This window comes from Ornithorhynchus anatinus, chromosome 5, assembly GCF_004115215.2.
Source record: "Ornithorhynchus anatinus isolate Pmale09 chromosome 5, mOrnAna1.pri.v4, whole genome shotgun sequence".
Classification (NCBI taxonomy): domain Eukaryota; kingdom Metazoa; phylum Chordata; class Mammalia; order Monotremata; family Ornithorhynchidae; genus Ornithorhynchus; species Ornithorhynchus anatinus.
The window spans coordinates 70,096,030-70,104,814 of record NC_041732.1 but is presented as its reverse complement, the minus strand read 5'-3'; positions in this window follow the sequence as shown (position 1 = coordinate 70,104,814).

The following is an 8,785-nucleotide window of genomic DNA, read 5'->3' as shown; positions in this document are numbered from 1 at the left end:
TCACAAAATAAAAAAAAATTTAGTCACTCAGCTGAAACCCTAAACTTTGGACCTTGGCCTTCTCTTCCTTTCTACTGCAATGCTGCCCCCATCTTCTCCTTTGGATTCTATTTATTTTTTTCCTACTGGCTGTCCCTTCTTAGACCTTCCCTCCCTTTTACCCTCCAGCTAAAGATGCTCAGGCTCTTCTTCCCTTGCCTTCCTTTCTCCCTCTTCTTCCTCTCTCCTACCCTGAAGCCTCTAGTTCAGGGATATTCTCCCTTTCCTTCCTGTGCTCAAATACCTGGGCACACAGACCCACCTCCGATGGTAACTACTGCAATCCACCAATGGTATCTAGTGAGCACTTATTGTGAGTGGACCACTGTGCTAAGAAGTTTTAGTAGACATGATCCCTGCCTTTGAGGAGGTGGACAAACACAAATAAATGACAGGAAGGAAAAAGCCCGGGAGGGTAAGGCACGTACATGAGTCAGTCAGTCAATTGTATTTATAATTTACTGTGAGCAGAGCTCTGTACTAAGCGCTTGGGGGAGTACACTACAACATGTCTAAAACTGAGCTCCTTATCTTCCCTCCCAAACCCTGTCCTCTCTCTGACTTCCCTGTCACTGAGGATGGCACGACCATCCTTCCCGTCTCCCAGGCCCACAACCTTGGTGTCATCCTTGACTCAGCTCTCTCATTCACCCCACACATCCAATTCGTCACCAACGCCTGCCGGTCTCACCTTTACAATATCGCCAAGTTCCGCCAATTCCTCTCCATCCAAAAGGCTATTGTGCTGGTACAAGCTCTCATAATATCCTGACTGGATTACTGTGTCAGCCTTCTCTCTGATCTCCTTTCCTCCTGTCTCTCCCCACTCCAGTCTATTCTTCATTCCGCTGCCTGGATCATCTTCCTACAGAAACGCTGTGGGCATGTCACTCCCCTCCTTAAAAACCTCCAGTGGCTGCCTATCAACCTCCGTACAAAACTAAAACTCCTCACACTTGGCTTCAAAGGTCTCCATCACCTTGCCCCCTCCTATCTCACTTCCCTTCTCTTTTTCTCCTGCCCACCCTGTACACTCCGCTCCTCTGCCACTCATCTCCTCACAGTCCCCCACTCACACCTATCCTGCCATCAAACCCTGGCCCACGTCCTACCACTGTCGTGGAATGCCTTCCTTCCTCATGTCAGCCAAACTAACTCTCTTCCCCTCTTCAAAGCCCTACTGAGAGCTTACCTCCTCCAAGAGGCTTTCCCAGACTGAGCCCCCTCTTACCCTCTGCTCCCCCTCCACCCTCTGATCCTACCCTTCGCCCTTTCCCTCTGCTCCCCCTCCTCATCCCACCCTCTGCTCGTCCTCCTCCCCCCTTCCCTTCCCCTTAGCACTGTGCTCATTTGTATATATTATTACCCTATTTATTTTGTTACTGAGGTGCATCCCCTTGATTCTATTTATCGTGATAATGTTGTCTTGTTTTTTGTTTTGTTCTGTTTTGCTCTGCTGTCTGTCTCCCCTGATTGGACTGTGAGCCCGTCATTGGGCAGGGATTGTCTCTGTTGCCGAATTGCATATCCCAAGCGCTTAGTACAGTGTTCTGCACATAGTAAGTGCTCAATAAATATTATTGAATGAATGAATATAACAGTAAACATTCCCCTGCCCACAACGAGCTTACAGTCTAGAGCACGAGAGCTATTATCACCTGTTTGAGGCGCCTGTACCCTTGCTACAAATTATGAAGTTGGTGTCAGGGAAGCTTGCCCTTTGAGGGGGTACATCTGGCTCCTTGAGAATAATAATAATAATTATGGTATTTATTAAGCACTTACTATGTGCCAAGCACTGAAATAGATACAAGGTAATCAAGTTGCCCCACGTGGGGCTCACAGTTTTCATCCACATTTTCCAGATGCGGGAACTGAATGACAGAGAGGTTAAGTGGCTTGCCCAAGACCACACAGCAGTAAAGTGGCGGAGCCGGGATTAGAACCCACGCCTTCTGACTCCCAAGCCCGTGCTCTTTCTACTAAGCCATGACTACCTTTTCCACCTCAGTCCTTTCCTCTTGACGAGGCTTCTTCAGTTTGAAATCCCTTCTGGAAAGTACTCAGGTGAGGTGACTCAAGGAGGAGAGGTCGTGGGCTGAAGAGGTAAGATGGGACAAAGGTTGTAGAAGTAGGAATGAGGAGAAGTGACACCCAAAAACTTACCTCCCCCACACACTTGAGCCATGTGTCAGCATCATGGGAGCCCAAAGCACCAATGAGCACCGCACCTATTGGGGACAGGCAGTGGGTCAACTGTCTCCCAGCCAAGGCCAAGATGCCTGTTGTCCTGGACTCCAAATATTATTGCCATCTTAAGCACCATGGTTGCCATTAATGTGGCTCAGCGGGCCTGTCCTGGGCCAGTGGCACAGCCACGGGCTGTTCGCTGGTCGTTGCGGTGGCCGCAGAAGAATGTGTAGCAGTGAGATAAGGCCTCTCTAGACTGCATGCTCCTTGTAGTCAGGGAATGTGCTTACCAATTGTTATATTGAACTCCCTCAAGTGCTCTCCATACAGTGCTCTGCATAGTGACCCTCTTCCCTTCCACTCCCTCACACCCATTGCCTACTTTCTCTGCCCTTCTTTTTCCCTTTCTCCTCCCTCAAAACTCCATCCCAGATTGGCCCGCTTCAGAGCGGAAGGCGGCACAAAGAAAGTCACTGACTGTTGTGGTCACGGGGCGGGGAGGCACGGGTGAGCGAGGGGCATTGGGGGGGAGGGCCGTTCTAGCGCTCTGCTTCCCTCCCACCACCTGACTCCATGCTGTGGGGAGCCACGGGGTCAGAACTCCTCGCCACAGTCGCTGCTGCTCCCCCAGCCCAAAACAAGACCCTCCTAGCTCCTGTCAACCCTAATTTGGGGTACAAGAAGGTGGTCAAAAATTGTGATCAGCTCCCAAAGTCCCTTAAGTACAGACAGCTGGTCACTTCACACTCAATCCCTCCGGCAACAAGAAGCATTTCCCTGAGCATCCTGAAAGTCAGGGGCTGATCCATGCTGGAAGGCCTATCTAGGTCAACAGAGGGGCAGCCCTACCCGAGGGCAGAGGAGTGAAAAAGTGATCTTACCTAGATCTTGGTTATCTGCCAACCTCTCACCCTCATCCTGCCTCTGGTCTGGAATGCCCTCCTCTTCATATTTGACAGAGGATCACTCTCCCCACCTTCAAAGCTCTATTAAAAGCACATCACCTACCTCACGGCTTCCCCAACTAGACCTTCATTTCCTCTTTTCCCACTTCCTTCTGCATCACCCTTGCACATGGCCTTGCACCGATTTGCTCGTATCCACCTCAGTATCCACCCCAGTGCTTAGTACAATGTCTGACACACAGTAAGCACTTAACAAATACCACAATTATTATTTAGAGAAGCAGTGTGACTTAATGGAAAGAGCACAGGCTTGGGAGTCAGAGGACGTGGGTTCTAATCCCAGCTCTGCCACCTGACTGCTGTGTGACCTTGGGCAAGCCACTTAATTTCTCTGTGCGTCAGTTACCTCATCTGTAAAATGGGGATTAAGACTGTGAGACCACGTGGGACAACCTGACGACCTTGTATCTACCCTAGTGCTTAGCCCATAGTAAGCACTTAACAAATCCCATTATTCTTATTTACTTCACCCCTCCTTCAGCCTCACGGCACCTATGTACATATACAAAACCCTGGCTCTGCCACTTGTTTGTGTGAACTTGGGCAAGTCACTTCACTTCTCTGTGCCTCAGTTACCTCCTCTGTTAAAGGGGGATTGAAACTGTGAGCCCCACATAGGACAGGGACTATGTCCAACTCGATTTGCTTGTATCCACCCCAGCACTTAGTACAGTGCCTGGCACATAGCAAGTGCTTAACAAACCCTATTATTATTATTACTATTATTATTATTTATATTAATGGCCATCTCCCCCTCTAGACTGTCAGCTTACTGTTTGGTACTGTTTGGCAGGGAACATGTCCAACAGTTCTGTTATATTGTACTTTTCCAAGCGCTCAGTACAGTGCTCTGCACACAGTCAGGATTCGATATATACGACTGATGGATTGGTTTCTGGATTCAGCTCAGGGATTTGATGAGGCTAAGAAAGGATTCGGAGAACCGGGATCCGCAGTGAAAAGGTTTTCCCTTGTTGCTTTGGTTAATGTTGCCACCTTGTGCAGAGAAGGGAAACGACAACCACTGAACCATTTTCAGGGGCTTTGGTTCCATTCTACAGGCCAATTATTTTGGCAGCCGCCAAGTATGAGATGCCCAGAGAAGAAGGCACTATCTCCCTCCCCCTCCGCCCCCCACTTTGGAAGAGTCAAGGGTCAGGACGCCATCATCACAAGGGATGGTGCACAGAGCCCAAGACGGAGTCACAGCTGGTGACTCAAAACCAGCCCCTCGGAAGATGCTGTTTCCATTCCAGCTTTTCACAACTGGGTCAATAATAATGATGATAATTATGATGGTATTTGTTAAGCACTTACTATGTGCCAAGCACTTTTCTAAGCACTGGGGTAAACACAAGGTAATCAGGTTGTCCCATATGGGGCTCACAAAAGCAGCATGGCTTAGTGGAAAGAGTGATATTGAGAATTTACTGTGTGCAGAGCCATGTATTAAGCACTTGGGAGTGTACAGTAGGTAGACATGACCCCTGTCCTCAAGGAACTTACCATAGTGTGGCCTTGTGGATAGAGCACAAGCCTGGAAGTCAGAAGGATCTGGGTTCTAATCCCCACTCTGCCACTTGTCTGCTGTGTGACATTGGGCATGGCACTTCACTTCTATGTGACTCAGATCTTGATTTGTAAAATATGGATGAAGACTGTGAATCCCACATGGGACAGGGACTGTGTCCAACCTGATTAGCTATATCTACCCCAGTGCTTAGTACAGTGGCTGAGGAGACTGAATTGTGTGTAGGTCACCCGTGAGAAGTGAAGAGGCTAGTGTTAGGAGAAAATGGCCTGGGTTGGTATGAAGGCCAGCAGCAATTGATCTGTAAAAATCTGGGTCGTTGTCACCTGAGGTCGTTGTCACTGCTTCTTATAACAGCCTGGAGGTTTCTCCAGACCTTGTCATGGCTGAATGAACATGCAAAATCTCCTCAAAAAGGGCTCGGTCTTCCGAAAGGGATTCTGACATCCTTCACTCTCCTGCAAAAGGAGAGAAACAACAACAAAAACACTCTCCCAAACACTCACCCCATTGCTCTTCAGGTACACACCCATATGGCAAGGGGATCATTTGGGGTTCAGACAGCCAAATCTCTGCTTCCTAAGGGCTGGCAGCTGGGGAAGAAATTTTTCCAGCAAGCAGGAGATAGGCATCTCTCTGCTTACACACAAGCAGGTTACTGTTCTGATCTTTTTTTTTTTTAAGTAGAATAAATACATGCACATAGCGGATGTCTAATGAGTTCAGGAACATTTGAACCAAAAGTCTGATTCCAAATGTCTAGTCTTAGGCTTACATGTTACTAACCACTTAGGACAGTGCCCAGCACTTAGAACAGTGCTTGGCACATAGTAAGCACTTAACAAATCCCACCATCATCCTCATTACTAAGGGGGCAACTAGAGGTTACTAAGGGGTCAACCTCTAGTTGCCCCCGCCCCTTTACCCCAGGACTTGGGAACTTCCCTGCAAGAAACAGAGTGGCCTAGCGGAAAGAACATAAGCCTGGAAACCAGAGGACCTGGATTCTAATCTCAGTTCCACCACTTGTCTGCTGTGTGACCTTGGGCAAGTCCCTTCACCTCTCTGTGCCTGTTTCCTTAACTGCAAAATGGGAATTCAATGCCTGGTCTCCCTCCCACTTTAGATTCTGAACCACATGTAGGACAGAGAATATATCTGATCAGGGAATCTTGTTTCAATTCCACAGCTAGGATCAGTGTTTGATACATAGTAAGCACTTAACAAATATAATTTTAATAAAAAAGGTCACCCTGAGGTACTTCTGGACAACCCACCTCCTCTAGTCACCACCACCCCACAAACTCTACCACTCTCAGCGTCTCCAAACCTTCTGGAACGCCCACCCCGCCCCATCTTTTAAAGACATGGCTAACCTTACTCTTCTCCTTAGTTAGACCCATTCTCCAGTTCTTAATTCTCTCTCTGACTGACTTTCCCTCTGATGACCCAGGTGAAGCCAAGGGGTAGTGATCGATAGCTTATTTTGATTCACCTTCTCTGTTAGGAGGTGGCAGGCTTCCTAGGCGCTTCCTCTGCAGATGAGCTTTGCTGTGGGAGGGGTAATCAATCAATGGTATTTGTTGAGCACTCACTATGTGCAGAGCATTGTACTAAGCACTTGTCCAATATAAAAGAACTGGTAGGCACGATCCCTGCTTACTCTTTGTGTCTTCTCCATTAAGCCTTCTTTTCCTTTACTACCTCTCCTTTCAACCTCACACACGCACTTGGATCTGTGGAAGAAAACTTTACAGATTCTGCGTTGTGTTCAGAAAAGGTATGTCAGAGACAAGTTTTACTGTCATTAGTGCTTCATCCGGCACTAGCAGGGAGAGGCATTGAGCGGCAGAGATTCCCTTGCTAGTCAAGGCCAGCTCAATTTCAAGCAATATGGAGATTCTTTATATACTTTTAGTACAGCAATCATAATGATCTGAGAAATACTTCGGGTTAGAAAGCAGTGAGCCCCTGGGGGTGTTTTCTCTTTAGTCCTGGACCTCCTTTGATACGTAGGGTATAAGTAGGGCCAGGGGCTTGATTGGTTCAAGGCCGTGGTTTTACCACGTTGCAATGCACCTGACTGAGATGGAGCTTGGCTACTCAATTTGAGTCAATCATGAAACCAAATTATTTGAGTCAATCATATAGTCAAGGTATTTGAATCATTCAATTGACTGGGCTTGGCTTTGAGTAAAACAAGTCACCAGGTACTTTGGGTTAATCAAACTCCCGGGTTTGACTTGACTGAATCAAGTAACCAAGCCTGGAGTCAATCAATCCATCAGGGACACCCAAAGTGGTCAAGTGGGAATAGGCAGAGGGAAAGGTCAGAGAGAAAGGTGGACAAATGCAGGACCTTAACCATTGTGCTTCCACAGATAATAACGATGGCATTTGTTAAGTGCTTACTATGTGCAAAGCACTGTTCTAAGCGCTGGAGAGGATACAGGGTGATCAGGTTGTCCCACGTGTGGCTCACAGTCTTAATCCCCATTTTACAGTTGAGTTAACTGAGGCACAGAGAAGTTAAGTGACTTTCCCAGTCGCACAGCTGACAAGCGGCTGAGTTGGGATTTGAACCCATGACATCTGACTCCCAAGCCCGTGCTCTTTCCACTGAGCCACACTGCTTCTCTAATCTATACCCTTTAAGCACTTGATATTCACCCCACCCTCAGCCCCACAATACCATATGAACATACCTGAAATTTACATACATTGCCTCCCCCCTTAAGCTCCTTGTGAGCAAGGAACATGTCTATGAATCTGTACTTTCCCAAATACAGTGCTCTGCACACAATAAGCGCTCGATAAATAGCACTGATTGATTATGGGAGAGCAGTCTTATATAATTGCCCTTCTGAATACTGGGTGGCTGCCCTTCCCAGGACTTCCTAAGCTTCTGTCTCCAGCGCCAGGTGTGAAGCTGGTGAGCATAACACTTAGAAAATGTATTCTTGCTGTGAAGGACAAGTACCCCCGCAAGGACTTCTAGGACTTTTTGGTCTGTAACTCCCAGAGACAGTGGTGATGGACCAGGGCCGGAGCTATGCCACCTTGCCAGGGGGGAGATTTGAGGGACCCAAGGCCACTTGGTGGAAGGAAAGGGCAGAGCAAGGATCCCCATATCAATTTTCCCAACAAAACAGAAAGACATACCCTAGACAGTTTAACTAGCCTTCCCACAATTAACAAATCTACATCACTCTCTTCTAGTCACTCTCATCTTTTCCTCCTTCCCAATATTAACCAAACACCTCTATGACCCTTAATCAATCATTAGTATGCATTGAGCACTTACCGTGAGTAGAAAACTGTACTAAATGCTTGGGAGAAAACAAGCTAACAGAATGGGTAGATGTTATCAGCAATCTTGAGGAAGTGGGCTACATAACTGCTAGGGCAGCCCGTGGGTTGCAGAAGCAGGGATAGCGAGTCCAACCTCTTTGGTTGGTAGTTTGAGGGGTGGTCACCTTGAGGCCCCAGTTTCCCCTTATATTAAACTGGCTTAATTCTATGGCATTCACACTCAAAAGCCACCCCCAAATATGTGAAATATGTAATCGGTTCTCCTTGAGGCAGGCAAACTGAAGGAGAGTTTGTTCAGTGAGGCACCTCCAGAAAGAAGAGGGTTCAAGTCTGAGGGGACAAACCAGGGGATCCAGCCACGGCCAGGACAGAGCGTAAACCGCCACTAGCCTATTCCCTCTTGGGGTTCTTGGGCTCGAACCCCAGCTGACGTCTCCCTCATGCCCAAGTGACTCTGAAGGGACCCCACAGCTCTGGGCAATGCAGCTGATGTGGGAACCCTAAGTGAATTCCTCCCAAAGCGCTATTTGCCCACACTGACACTGCCGCTCATTTGCATCCACTTCTCCGCCTCACCACCCCGGCTTCGGGGGCCTCCAATTTCTCTGTTCCCCATCAGGCGAACGACCCCTTGGCATACTGAGCCAAACTGGCTCTGTGCCCTCCAAGCCCATGAGGACCTACCCCTCCTTGTCCCCAGGACTGTTGTGAGAAAAATTACGATAACTGATGAGAAAGCACTTTGGCA